General features: G+C 39.7%; 1 protein-coding gene across 2 annotated transcripts in view; it reads left to right on the plus strand.

Moving 5' to 3' along the window:
* The window catches only part of LOC129775735 (disheveled-associated activator of morphogenesis 1), a 213,545-nt gene that overhangs the window by 170,587 nt on the left and 27,775 nt on the right, over positions 1 to 15,183 (plus strand). The window lies entirely within an intron of this gene.

Below are 15,183 nucleotides of genomic sequence, written 5' to 3' on the forward strand. Positions count from 1 at the left end.
ACAGTCATCAATTTGCGCAAATATTACTGAGAGGTGTCAGCATAGGATTGAATACTCATGCTTTTGAGCATAATATAATAATAGTGTATTTCCTCCAAATTATGCTGTTTTATTTCTGCTTCCTCATTATCTTTAACAGGATGGGAATATATTTTTATAATACCGTCTCTCAGTGTTCCATAGCAAAACAAAAAACATGAGTAAGCAAACAGTCACCTCTTGTACAAAAATTTCGAGAAAAGAGACCTAGGTCATATGTGGGTACGAACTCTATCTGGTTTTAAATTTGATTGACAGTCCATTTAGGAAAAGTCATTTTTTTAAATGAATATCAAAGCAGTTCACTCGAAACACTTAATATTAGCTTTCAAAACAAACTTAGTATCACCTTACTAACAATCACCTGTAAAGAACGTCGTACATTATACAATAATTAACCGCTTAGTACAGTGATTTTCAACCGGTGGGGAATTCCCCCCTAGTAGGGAATTTGGTCATTAAAAGTGGGGAATCCTGAAAAGGACTATTGCACATTTATTTCGCTTTGAATTTGACAATGATTAACAAAAATTGCCACAAAAACTTTACTGGAAACCGTAAAATTTGCGATCCTCGGCAAACATTTCCAAATCTGGAATGTAATGTTCGATTGAACAACTTCACAATGTTTGAAAGAATGATGATGGAACAGACGATGAACCAGTACAGAAGACCATTTAAAAGGAAATTGTACAGCATTTGTATTGTTTCATTATTTTACTGATATGCTACAGACTTTCTTACAAAATACTGGTAGGGGGAAGCACTGGGATTAATTTTCGTGGGAACATCTGCCATTAGGTTCCGTACAGTATCGTCAGATATGCTGGCGGCGGCGCTTTTCCATCTCCTATTGAAATCATTAATGCCATTCCGCTTTCTTCTTAGTTTCGAATAGTTTTCGCTTAATCAGAGCCCAGTACTTTTCCACTGGGCGAAGTTCTGGACAGTTCGGTGGATTTGCTGTTTTTGTCACATATTGGACCTCATGTGCATTATACCATTCCAGGATGGATTATGCATAGTGATAAGAGGCCAAATCTGGCCAAAACAACGCTGGAGAGTCGTGGTTTCTTATGAATGGTAGCAACCGCTTCTGGAGACATTCCTTCTCGTAGACATCTTTGTTGATAGTGCCGGTAGAGACGAAAGATTTGGATCTTCGGCCACAATTGCATATGGCCTGTCAAACCAAGTACTTTTTGGGCAATTTAGACTGCTTCTTGGTCCGGAAACACTCGGCTACGGAATTCCTTCGCATTGCAGTACAAAAAGCGAGACCCGGAAGATGTTTGAAGTCTTCGAGAACATAACTTTCATCGTCCATTATGGTGCATGAACATTTTTGCAAAATCTGGGTGTAGAGCACCTTAGCACGGCTTTTTGCAGTGCAATTTTGCTTATCATCACGATTGGGCACCTTTTTCACATTGTTCGCCTTCAGTCTATGCCTCTGCTTCACTTTTTGTACATATTATTTTGATTTTCCAACCTTTCGAACCACATTTCTAACTGAAAGGTTGGGATGTTTCTCAATAATGGCCACCACCTTTCGGTCCATCTGTCGGGAGCATACTTTTCGATTTGTTCCGCTTCCAACCTTCCGATCCACAGTTAAGCGCTGGTCAAACGATTTGCACACACTAAACACGGTACTCTTCGGCAGTTTTAGCTTTTTGGCGAGATCGCGTACCGATAGTGTTGGATTTTGCTGCCGTTCGCGCAAAATGCGTTTGCGTACTTCCACTTGATTCGACGCCATTTTACCAAACTGAAGAAGAATGTAAACATGTTGGACATCGAAATAAAGAGGAGGGTCTCAGCTGTCATGTAAATGAAATATTTCATTGATTAGTGAAATATTTCATAAACTACACTGAATGCAAAGTGTCTGAAATTTAACGTGAACAGGCTTTAAAAATCAAAAGAAAAATATTCTAACTAAAGCTCTAGAAGCGATCCGATTAAACTTTCGCCAAGTTATTGCATTTTCTAACATCAGTCAAAACAATGCGATGTTGAACTCCTTCATTACTCCATGCTTCTTTTTTCGCCGAATTTATATTCAAACAACTAGATAATATTCGCAAATTGAATGTTTAATTAGAACGATCATCTGCTTAAGACAAAAAAAACGTTAGCGAAAAATCGAAACTTTTGAAGATCTTCGATCGAAAGCTTTGGATTCAAACTATTCCGCAAAATGTTACGTTGGTGTGAATTTTTATTTAATGAAACTATCTAAAAAGACAAATCGACGAAGATTTGCACCAAGTCAAATCTTTTTAGATAGTTTGGAGTCCCATTGCAATCGCTTTGGAACTTTCATAAAAGTTGATGAAATTCAAGCCTTTTCCCAATGTCATCCCGGATGCAACTAAACAGATGTGTCATGACATCTATAGCAACTTAAGCTGTAGTTTGCTATAGCGAAGCAGCAAGTTTTATGAGGTTCTGAAAATGAAGCCTCTGAGGAAGTAACATTCATGCCCGAATAGAGGGATGTTATTAGAAACAGTTACTCAGAGAGTCCTTGATAAGTTTGATGCACTTCGAATCTCTCTTAGTTCTGTAATAAATGTAGCGTAGGCCAAAGTGGAATCAATCTATAACTCGTTCAATGATCGGTTCCCGGAATAGTTGCCGCAGAAAATGATTGCAACAGAAACAACCTTTTCGGAAAAAAGTGAAGTAGTGAAGTATTGTGTAGCTAGAAATGTTTTGGGGCGGTACAGTATTTCAAAACAAAAATGAACTGGGCAAACCTTTACTGTCCGACGCTCGCTAAAGCTCGGTCGGACATTGCTAAAGGATCGTATCCTATGTTTCAAACTAACCGGGCAATCAGTAGAACCCAGGTTTGCGTGCGAGACACCGCCGCTTCCGACGGCGGGTCGGCGGTGGACTCGGATCGCGTCATCTTGGTGGCTTGGATCGCCTCGATTCCTTATCCTCTTTCAATGAAAAAACTAAAACAAGAAAATAAATTTATAATAGAAATGTGAGGCATTTATGCACATGATGTTTTTCCCGCGCCACAATATTTCTAGCCTACTACACTTTTCTAAGCAGTTGTTTCTGTTGCAATTGTTTACTGTGGCGATTAATTCCGGTCACGTAATAATGATAGCTTCGAAACCGATTTGTGTTCAATCTGATAAATTTTTCAAGGGTATATGGCTACGGTGACAGTGAATCGGAGTTTTTACGAAAATTTTATCGTACGATAACTGACGATTTTCATGAAGAAAAAATTGCACATTTACTAGTTGCGTGGACACACCCAAAATTGGACAAACCAACATAATTCACCCTAGTTGTTTGTTTCTCACACTAGCATACGGTTCGCACACTGTCACCGCCATGATATACTGATCGCTTTAGATCACGCGTTTATTGACGTTTCAATAATATCACAATCCACTCCATTCCACATGTAAACGGACCAGCACAAGGATATCCGATATAACATGTCTTCATTTTGTAAACAATTGAATTTAGAGCCATAAGACAATATATTAAGTTAGTAACGATTTTTTAAAGTATACGATATTTAAAAATAACCCTAACAGAACAGTTAAACTGAAAGTTACACAAATGAAATATTTTTTATCTGTGTCATTTGTTTATTTTTTCCTCATATAGGGTTAAGGAAAAAGAAATGTCGTATTTCGCTTTATTTAACATACTTAAAATTATCCAATTTAAGTCAAATATGCGCCGTTTTGTTGGCAAACTTGTTGCCATTTAGAAGGCAACATAATTATTAACCACCCCCCTCCCCCCTATTAAGTCCCCCTTCCTTATTTGCAAAAAACTCAGACAGCCAGTTTTCGCAAGCCTCTTTTGAGGCCAACTTAGTATACGGTTGGAGCAATAGGACATCCCATCCGAGCTCCCGTAGCTTCTGGCGGGTCATCAAAGATGTGTGAGGCCGAGCGTTGTCCTGGTGGAAAACAACACCATTCCTATTGATCATTTCTGGCCGCTTCTGGTCAATCGCCTGCTTCAAACGGTCAAGCTGCTCAAAGTAGAGAACCGAGTTGAGGGTCTGGCCATAGTTGAGCAGCTCATAGTGGATGATTCCATTCCAATCCCACCAAACACACAGCAAAACCTTCCTGGCCGTCAATCCAGACTTGGCGATGGTTTGGACCGGCTCACCGCGCTTCGACCACGACTTTTTTTTCGCTTTAGGTTATTGTACGTGATCCACTTTTCATCACCAGTCACCATCTTCTTCAAAAATGGGTCGAGTTCGTTCCGTTGCAGCAGTACATCGCAGGCGTTGATTCGGTCTAATAGATTTTTTTGCGTCAACTCGTGTGGTACCTATACATCCAGTTTTTTTGGAATCCAATCTTCTACAAATGGTTTCAAACGGTTTTATGGTCTATACCCAGTTCCTGGCTAATCGAGCGAGTGCTCACATTCCGGTCTACTTGGATGATTTCAACGATTTTTTCGATCAGAAATACGACATTTCTTTTTCCCCAACCCTACACCCAAAATTGATTTTTAGCTGTTGTTTCGTCATCCCGATTTATGACATTAAATGAGACATAACATAACAGAAAATGTCATGACTCACAAATACTCACAAATACTGTTAATTTGTATAATATACATGGTACAGCAATATAAGATTAATACGAGCGAGCGAAACAAAAGACAAATAAGCTTTCCGCATACTTTGCCACATACACAGCCCAGACCGAGATAGATATTGTTCTCCTTAATGCGCTCCTTTTTTACTCTTAGAAAACTTCCCAACTTCATTTTATAATCAGGTGCAATATTATCACGTATTTGCTGAACAACTGCCGAATCATCATTAGCCAGAGTGGTCGTGTAAATAGCTTTGCATTCCAGCCGGCCTTGGTTCGATCCCCATTGACGTCGTATAGATTTTTTCTTTGGCAACACAGTTATTTATGAGAAATGCAAACCCATCGAAAACCTACCAAATGGCGGACTACATATTATGTCAAAACCCCATTAATATGGGTATCAAATGAAAGGGCTTGACTTGTAGAACACAATTATTTAAGAAAATGAAAATCAAAGATGGCTGTCACTACCAAATGGCGGGCTACATATTTTCTCAAAACCCGATTAATATGGGTATCAAATAAAAGGGCTCGAGTAGTAGATCACAGTAGATCTTGAAAAATTCAAATCCAAGATGACCACAATCACATTAAAGGGTGTGTCACATCAAATTGCATCACGGAAAAAACGCTGTAGAAATTTAATTTTTAGGAATTATATCTGCAGCTTTCGCTTATAATCAGATAAGAGTGTATAGATCACGTTGGCCATGCTTCACTGTCAATTTTTCGTTAATTTGGAAAAATGTCGTCGAACGAAAAAAAGCGTCGTGAATTAATCCTGTGCACTCATTTCGAGAATCCGGAGTTTTCACATCGGGACATCGGTAAGATGCTGGGAATCGTCCAATCCACGGTCAGCAGAGTACTAAAACGATACTTCGAGAACCTAACCATCGACCGGAAGGTGAAGAAAGGCAAAAATGGATGCTCCGTCAGTGAAAAAGATCACAAGCGCGTAGTTAAGCAGTTTAGACGTGATCCGAGAAGTTCGGTCCGGGATGTCGCCAATAAGCTGAATTTGTCAAGTTTATTCGTCCAGCGGACCAAGCAGCGGGAGGGCCTGCGTACATACAAGGTTCAGAAGGCTCCTAACCGCGACGAAAGGCAAACATGGTGGGGAAGACGCGAGCCCGGAAGCTGTACACCGAAATGCTGACGAAGCCGCATTGCCTGGTAATGGACGACGAAACCTACGTCAAAGCGGACTTTCGTCAGCTGCCGGGCCTGTTGTTCTTCTCCGCAGAGGACAAATTCAGCGTTCCGGAGGAGATTCGCAAGCAGAAACTATCCAAGTTTGCCAAAAAGTACATGGTGTGGCAAGCGATCTGCTCTTGCGGAAAGCGGAGTGCCCCCTTCGTGATGACCGGCACGGTAAACGGGCAGGTTTACCTTAAGGAGTGCCTACAGAAGCCCTTACTACCACTATTGAAGCAGCACGAGGGCCTGACCATCTTCTGGCCGGATCTCGCTTCGTGCCACTATTCAAAGGACGTGTTGGAGTGGTACGAAGCCAATGGGGTCACCTTCGTGCCAAAGAAAATGAACCCGCCCAACGCGCCGGAGCTTCGCCCAATAGAGAAATATTGGGCGATTATGAAGCAGGCCCTCCGGAAGAACCCAAAAGTTGTCAAATCGAAGGCGGACTTCAAGAAAAAATGGATTTCTGTTCAAAAAAAAACTACAACCTGACGTTGTACAGAACCTTATGGACGGGGTAAAGAGGAAGGTGCGAGCATACGGGCTTGGGCTCGAAGTATGAATAAAAAGAAAATGCCAAAAGTTGTTTAATAATTTTTATTTACTGTCTAAAATTTTCAAAAGGGTCGGTCTACTGGGCGAATTTCTACAGCGTTTTTTCCGTGATGCAATTGGATGTGACACACCCTTTACTTTATTAAACGGTTTTATTTAGCTTGAACTGTTTGTATGTCTGTAGGGTTGTCCCACATTAATAGAAATTTGACCAATAGGACCTGACCGAATTTATAAAACACCTTTATCTCTCATTTTAAAACTGCTTATCTTGAAAAATCCAATTTGGCCGCCGCTACAAAATAGCTGATTCCATATCATTTCAAAAAAAAAGGTTGATTGAGATATGTGTATCAAACGAACGAACTTGACTTGGAGAACACATTATGTATTTTCTGCAATCCACTCAATATCGGTATCAAATGAAATTATTTGACTGATAGAATACAGTACAATGGTTTTATTGTAGAGAAATATTCTAATGAAACAGATAATGTACTAAAAACTAGAAAATAAATTAAGTAAAGATAATCTTTTTAAGTTAAACTGTTTAATTGTGATTCAACATAATAATGTACTAAAAGCTAAAAAATAATCAGGCAAGTAGCAGTTAGTAGTTATCACACCTCTCCTTCATTAGTCTAAGGCATTGATAAGACTAAAATAAAATCGTGGGACATATGATGAAGTCGCTAATTGTGGATAATCGAAATCCAACGTGCCCCACGATTTCATTTTAGTCTTATCAATGCCTTAGACTAATGAAGGAGATGTGTGATAACTGCTAACTGCTACTTGCCTGATTATTTTTTAGCTTTTAGTACATTATTATGTTGAATCACAATTAAACCGTTAAGCTTAAAAAGTTTTTTTTTACTTATTTTATTTTTGTTTAACTCTCGGATTATAATCCAAGTAATGTTATGTTAAAAATAATTTAATGTTATTTTATGACTCTGTTTGAAATTACCCATTTAAAGTTTCGAGCTGTTATACAACAGCTTCCACAAAACTGAAAAACCTAAAATCAGATCACGGAAAAATTTTGTTGAACAAAACACTATTGTAAAACTTCCTTAACCTTCAATTGTTTTAACTGGCTGTCTTAACAGCAATACAATTTCTTTCGTCGGTATTACTCCTGCTCATGACACACGCGATGCATGTCAACAACATACAACTTCAGGACGACCTTTGCCACAGGAGTTCGAACCACGGAATGACAGCTCCTCATGAATCACTTATTTTGTTTATTATCGCCAATGACAGCTACGTGATAAATGCGTTCCCTCACGGGCACCCGCCTTGATAACTTCCCGATATGGTCACTTCAGAGCCGACTTCACTAGCGAACTTTCAAGTTCAAGATTTGCGACATCTCGTGAAGGACAAAAGGAGTTCGCTCGTTCCTTCCAGTGTGTATCGTTGTTGTGTAATGTGCGTGATCCTCGGACCAATATGGCTCGAAACGACCGCAGTTTAATTGAAACCTTCCCGCGTTCCATTCCCTCTTCCGTAATATCTTAACATTTTGGAATGTACACTATTTATGTGTGGTTAATTTGCCCACACGTTCAACGATGATCATAATTTGGCGCAAAATGCGCGTTACGTCTACGGCGGGTGTGATGCAATCATCGGCGGCGGATCATTTATTTTTTAATTTTTTACAACGCACCATCACGGCGTACGGCGCTTATGCGTAGCTTTTTCGATCCCTCGACCAAGGCAAAGATTCACAAGGTCTGCGGCCGTCTGGGCACTGTCTCCAGCACGTGAAAACATACGCCGAGTCAGATCATGTTCGCATTTAATTATGCTGCTGTGGAAATTTGCAGCGATCGTATCATAAACCAGATAAATCGATCCGGAGATTACCATAGTTTTAAAAGTTGGATGTTGATTTACTGGAAGTTGCAGGAGATTTCGTCGCCGGAAACAACTTTCGCGTGTCCATTTATCGCGTGCGATGATTTACTACTTTCAGGTAGCAAAGAGAACCATTCAATTTCTGCGTCGACTTTCATCAGCAGTCCCTCCGGAGCTGACTCGATATATACATCCAATTGAAATAGCACCATCCTGCAGTCCATAAAACTCGCCAACTCATAAAACCAAAGATTACACTCACATGTGGCATTTCCGAAGCCATAAAGCATCTCCTCGTCTGCTTTCGTTCCCCCCGAATGACGGCGTGAAATTCATTACTCTTCCTTCGATATGACTGCAGATAAAATCGGATGTAAAGCGCTTACAATTCACCGATCAATTGCCATAGAAGGTATCGCGTTTTGCCGCTTCAAACGATCTTGCCTTCTTGCTTGCTTGCCTTTGGTGAATTTGATCTACTCACGGTTCCCAGCTTCCGTTGCAGAAGTAATTTCGTCGTTGGCGTTGTCTACATTGTAATGGAAGTGTAACCGTCTGCCATTGCTGTGGCACATGTCGTGGAGAAAGATCAAACACTGCCAGCCGATCAAGCTGATATGGGGAAAAGCTAGCCGTATTCGTGCCAATCAGGGCGACGTGATGTCAAAATACTTAGTTGATCCGCGCGATGGGAATAACTTATTTTGCACATGTAGTATCGTTAATAGGGAATTGCTATAGACCAGTTTTTAAAAAACATTTATTAATATTGGGAGTACAAATAAGTTTCCATAGTTTTTTTTGGAAAGTTCAACGTTTTATTATAAAAAGAAGAGAAGTCACAGATTATTCAAAGTACTGTCCATCGCTAGCTACAACCTTCTCCCATCTTTCTGGTAGCATACGGATTCTACGCTGAAAGAAGGACTGGTCTTTTGAGACAATCCAGCCATCGACCCATTTTGGACCCATTCATTGGAGGAAAATCGCAGCTCAGCCAGGCCATGTGTCATCGACCAGAACAAATGGTAATCGGAGGGAGCGATGTCTGGTGAATAAACCGGGTGGGGAAAGATTTCTCATTTGATGTGATCCAGGTAGTTTTCGACACCAATTGCAACATGGGGCCGAGCGTTGTCATGTTGCAGAATCACCTTGTCGGGTCTGTCGGCGTATTGCGACCTCTTGTCCTTCAGGGCTCGGCTCAAACGCTTCAATTGTTGTCGGTAACGCTCTCCTGTGATAGTTTCATTTGGCTTGAGTTGCTCATAATAAATGACTACGAGCAGATCTCATCAGATACAAAGCATAAGCTTGGAACCATGAATATTCGGTTTTGCGGTTGATGTTGACGGCTGGCCGGGCTTAACCCAAGCTTTTTTTACGCTTAGGATTGTCGTACCGCATCCACTTTTCGTCACCGATTCTGTGCAGGAAACCTTTTCTTTCCTGTCGCTGAAACAGTTGATCGCAGATGAAAAAGCGCCTTTCAAATTATCTCGGCTACAACTCATATGAGACCCAATTGGCTTGTTTTTGAATCATTCCGAGTTGCTTCAAACGATGTTTTTTTTATCCCATTTATTTATTTATTAGGCTCATTAGCATTTTAGCTGTAACAGAGCCGGGTTTTAATCGTGTACATGTACATATGTTTATGTTTCTATAAACTGTAAATTACTCAGTAGTTAGTAGTAACCATTTAGGCGTTAAGTTTTCTGTTCCATTACATTATGGTAAATTACACAGTAGTAGCCATTTCGGCGTAAGGGTATTCTTTCTGTTCTTCCATTGTTCAGCAGACCGGACAGCGGAGACAGTTGATATTGATCATTGTTGGGTTATTTATAAAACAGCAGCCCGATGTTTCTTGCAGAGCAGAGCAGTTGTATGGATGAATCGATCTAATTTCGACCATGGATCGATCTCAATCGCTGATGATGTTTGCGTGGACGTAGTTATTCTATAACAACACAAAGATGGTCAATTGAGGGTCCTGAGTTTGAACTCACGACCGATCGCTTAGGAAGCAAACGTGTAACCAAGTGGCTACGAAGACCCCCCTTTAAACGATGTGAAATTGCTTTTTGTGTTACTCCCAACATTTCTGCAAGTTCTTCTTGTGTCTGGCATGGATCTTCATCGAGTAACATCTCCTTCTTCGAATTTTTTTTTTTCGGTGCACCAAGACGTTCTTTATCTTCGAGGTAAAAATTACCACTTTTGGATCGGTGAAACCAAGTTCTGCATGTTGGTTCCTACAGAGCATGCTTGCCGTAACTTTCCACTAGAATCCGATATGTCTCAGCTGCTGTCTTCTTTCGTTTGCAGTAATGCATTAGAATTCCCCGCAAACACGGCTTTGTTGGAACGAAATTTTCATTTTTGGAGTGATGGGAAAAATGTTGTTTTGACTTTGAGGATTCAGTACGTACTGATACTTGAAGCCTCAACCCTTATCTTTATAACAAAGTTGTGTTCAGTGTTGTCTGATGTGTATTTTTGAAACGGTCAATTATTATATGGTCAACTATCAAGTCAAACGATTTGGACTTATTTGTATACCCAATAATTCATACCCACACAGAGCAGTTCATTAGCTGATTTGACTCTCTCCGAGTTTTAAAAACCTTATTTTTCCAAAACAGGAAAAAAACATCAACTTGGATAATTTCTCATGTTTTTGGAAAGCGATTGTTTACAGCAATGTTTTTGCTTAGTTTATTAGCTACCACTTACCATATATTTCATTGAATTTTGTATATCCTCACTTTCGGCTTAAAACAAATATGTGTGGAAGATGTTTTCTCCAATTTCAATAACAACACCTAATGACATAGTAAATATAAATACAGAACATACAATAAAATATAATACTTTGATAAAAGAACCCACATTGTGATGAAGAACAAAAACCATTCGATTGAATATCCTACAGGAAAAAAGGGAGAAAAAAAAGTGTTCGAAAAATCAAGCAATGAACATAATGATTTTTTTCCTGCTGAATCATAACCAACCAGCGCCAATGTCAACCGTGAGATCTGTCAAACTCTCGAACTGGTCTGAATCAAAATGCTTAGAAGCTGGGTCCTGCGGATAAAATCAAATTGGTTGTCAAAAAGAATCCAAAGGAATTGTCAGAAGAGATCCAATAATCAGGAGGAGAAAAAAGTGTTACTTTTCTTATAATAATCCACTGCATAGAGAAAATATGGTAATTAAATGCAAAAATAATGGAATTAATAAAAATTAACGAACAACACTTCTTCATCAATTAATGCTAGTGTTTAAAACCATAAAGGCCCAACTGACATTTTGGCAGATGCTGAAACTTCAGTACCAGGGCTCTGCATAGTCATAGTCAGCTGAAGATAGTCAGCTTTTTTCGTTCCTCTTTATATGGACGTGAGAATAAGATTGTGTACGCGGGTATAAAATTGGTGTCAGGGGGAAATGCAAGTGTGGATTAAAGTCAGTTGAATGAAGAGGCAGATTTGTACTCATTAGTCGAGTCAGTTAAAATAACCACTGACTGGACTAGTTCACCATTCATCCTCGCTAGTCAATGCTAGTTAATTCATTTTCTAGTCAAGTCACTTTTTGTTGGCGGCGATTGCCGAAGCAGTCCTAGTCGAAACGAAGCTGCTGAGAGTATAGTCGGTCTTCATTTTTCACCCTCGAAGATTTCGGGCCCTGTTGGAGTATTTCGAATAAACGTTTCCTGAATTTTCTCAGCTGCGTGTATCAAAAATCTAACATCAGTGGTAACGTGTCATTTTTCTGTCAAAGTCAAATCATGTCATTGTTTTGAATAAATTTGTTTTTGTTATTTTATGAAAATGTGCACGAAAAAAGTAACAAAACGCGAATATACAAAAATGAGCTCTTCGTTCTCAATGGGATTTTGGGAGCAGAAACACATACAGTGATTAAAACTCTAAATCGTACGCCACTATGAAGATTTCTTTTCCCTCCTTTTAAATGTCGTTGAAATGACATGAGAGTTGAAAATTTTGCTATCTGTTTCCAGAATAACGGTTTCAATTTCTTTGAAAATGGCGAATGTATGTGCGATTGTATGGAAATTGACTCAAACGAAAAAGTGACAAAACGGGGATGAAATTTCAACTCGGTTTCGAAGGCGTTGATCAATTTCAGAATTCCATCATTAGCATAATATCCCTTGTTCATTGAAACTGTCTTTAGCTGTCTTTGAGCATTATATACGAGTTTTTTTTTTGTGTATTCGGAGGGAATATTCATCCATTTTTTCATCAGTTGTTTTTGAAATCGTTATTCTCAGAAATTTGATGGTTTCTTAATTCCTTACACAAATTACATTCATAGTTTTCTACTGGGATTGTTGTCGGGAGGTTGTGAACGAGTATCAATAACTTTTGAGCAATTTTAATGTAACCATGTGCGAACTTTATGTGCTCTGGGCTCTGAGTCATCGTCTCGAATAAACTTGAATCCTCGATTCAATCTCATTTTGTTAAAACTTTGCTTCATATTTTCCTTCAGGATACTCATGTAAACATTATGATTCAATAGTTTATTTTCTGAAACTATACCATTTTTTCATAAACCCTTTTCGAAAATTAGTCGTGATCGTATTTAAAAAAAACCCGTAGAATGGCATCGTACCTAGTGCCGAAGAACTGAACCAAGTTTCAGCTAAATCAAAAATATTAATGGGAGTACCGGTAAGTTCCTTCTTTGGACAGAGTGTAGTGTAATCGATAATGTTTCTGATCTTGTTAAAATATGATATTAACTCGTTATTAAAATTGGTCATATGAAAACGAAGATTGTGATTTTAGGTAGTTTCCATCATAAGTACCAGGTTTCAAAAACTTCGGAGAGGGTTGGATTAACGGCCGGCCGATTTGGCATGGAATTGCTCTATGGAGACTCCGCCTCGATTATATCACGCTGAAAAAAAAACTTTTGTGTGATATAATGGAAACGTGACATATTCGAAACAGATGTTTTTTTTTTCAATGAAAAACCTTTTTTTTTCAATGTGTATGGTTCATAACAATACTTATCACATGGACCTGTAATACAACTCTATATAACATAGTATAACAAAACGTTTGTTTCGGTGCTGTTCTCATAGTGAATTCTTGTATTTTTCTCGAAGACATCATATAAGCTAGTTGTTTTGTTCTGCGGATTCTATCCTATCACTCAAATCCGAAGTATGGGTTTTATTCTGTTATCTTTTCAGATCGCATTCTTCAGAGGTCCTGTTTCCGGTTGATACCTGTATGCATTCATTTTTTTCATCATCAACATTGGTATCTTCATTCACATAAAGGGTGTGTCACATCAAATTGCATCACGGAAAAAACGCTGTAGAAATTCGCCCACTAGACCGATCCTTTTGAAAATTTTAGACAGTAAAATAAAAATTATTAAACAACTTTTGGCATTTTCTTTTTATTCATACTTCGAGCCCAAGCCCGTATGCTCGCACCTTCCTCTTTACCCCGTCCATAAGGTTCTGTACAACGTCAGGTTGTAGTTTTTTTTTGAACAGAAATCCATTTTCTCTTGAAGTCCGCCTCCGATTTGACAACTTTTGGGTTCTTCCGGAGGGCCTGCTTCATAATCGCCCAATATTTCTCTATTGGGCGAAGCTCCGGCGCGTTGGGCGGGTTCATTTCCTTTGGCACGAAGGTGACCCCGTTGGCTTCGTACCACTCCAACACGTCCTTTGAATAGCGGCACGAAGCGAGGTCCGGCCAGAAGATGGTCGGGCCCTCGTGCTGCTTCAATAGTGGTAGTAAGCGCTTCTGTAGGCACTCCTTAAGGTAAACCTGCCCGTTTACCGTGCCGGTCATCACGAAGGGGGCGCTCCGCTTTCCGCAAGAGCAGATCGCTTGCCACATCATGTACTTTTTGGCAAACTTGGATAGTTTCTGCTTGCGAATCTCCTCCGGAACGCTGAATTTGTCCTCTGCGGAGAAGAACAACAGGCCCGGCAGCTGACGAAAGTCCGCTTTGACGTAGGTTTCGTCGTCCATTACCAGGCAATGCGGCTTCGTCAGCATTTCGGTGTACAGCTTCCGGGCTCGCGTCTTCCCCACCATGTTTTGCCTTTCGTCGCGGTTAGGAGCCTTCTGAACCTTGTATGTACGCAGGCCCTCCCGCTGCTTGGTCCGCTGGACGAATGAACTTGACAAATTCAGCTTATTGGCGACATCCCGGACCGAACTTCTCGGATCACGTCTAAACTGCTTAACTACGCGCTTGTGATCTTTTTCACTGACGGAGCATCCATTTTTGCCTTTCTTCACCTTCCGGTCGATGGTTAGGTTCTCGAAGTATCGTTTTAGTACTCTGCTGACCGTGGATTGGACGATTCCCAGCATCTTACCGATGTCCCGATGTGACAACTCCGGATTCTCGAAATGAGTGCACAGGATTAAATCACGACGCTCTTTTTCGTTCGACGACATTTTTCCAAATTTACGAAAAATTGACAGTGAAGCATGGCCAACGTGATCTATACACTCTTATCTGATTATAAGCGAAAGCTGAAGATATAATTCCTAAAAATTAAATTTCTACAGCGTTTTTTCCGTGATGCAATTTGATGTGACACACCCTTTATAATCGAGTCAAATAAAATGTTATTCGTTTTTTTGCATATATTTTTCGTTTTTTGAATATAAAAGAAGAATTTGATTTTTAATTCATCCCCTTAAAGTGAGAAAACACCTTTCTCACATGAACGATGTTAGACGATCATATTTGATGAAAAAAATCCTTCTACGCATATGTTCGAATTTCAACAATAACAGAGTTATAGAACTTTTTTTTCTGTTTCGGACTCTGTTGCCTCAAACTGGCTCTACATTACAAAGTACCCTACAGAAGAGGATTCTGTAGCTTTCATTTG

This window comes from Toxorhynchites rutilus, chromosome 3, assembly GCF_029784135.1.
Source record: "Toxorhynchites rutilus septentrionalis strain SRP chromosome 3, ASM2978413v1, whole genome shotgun sequence".
In the NCBI taxonomy this organism is placed as follows: domain Eukaryota; kingdom Metazoa; phylum Arthropoda; class Insecta; order Diptera; family Culicidae; genus Toxorhynchites; species Toxorhynchites rutilus.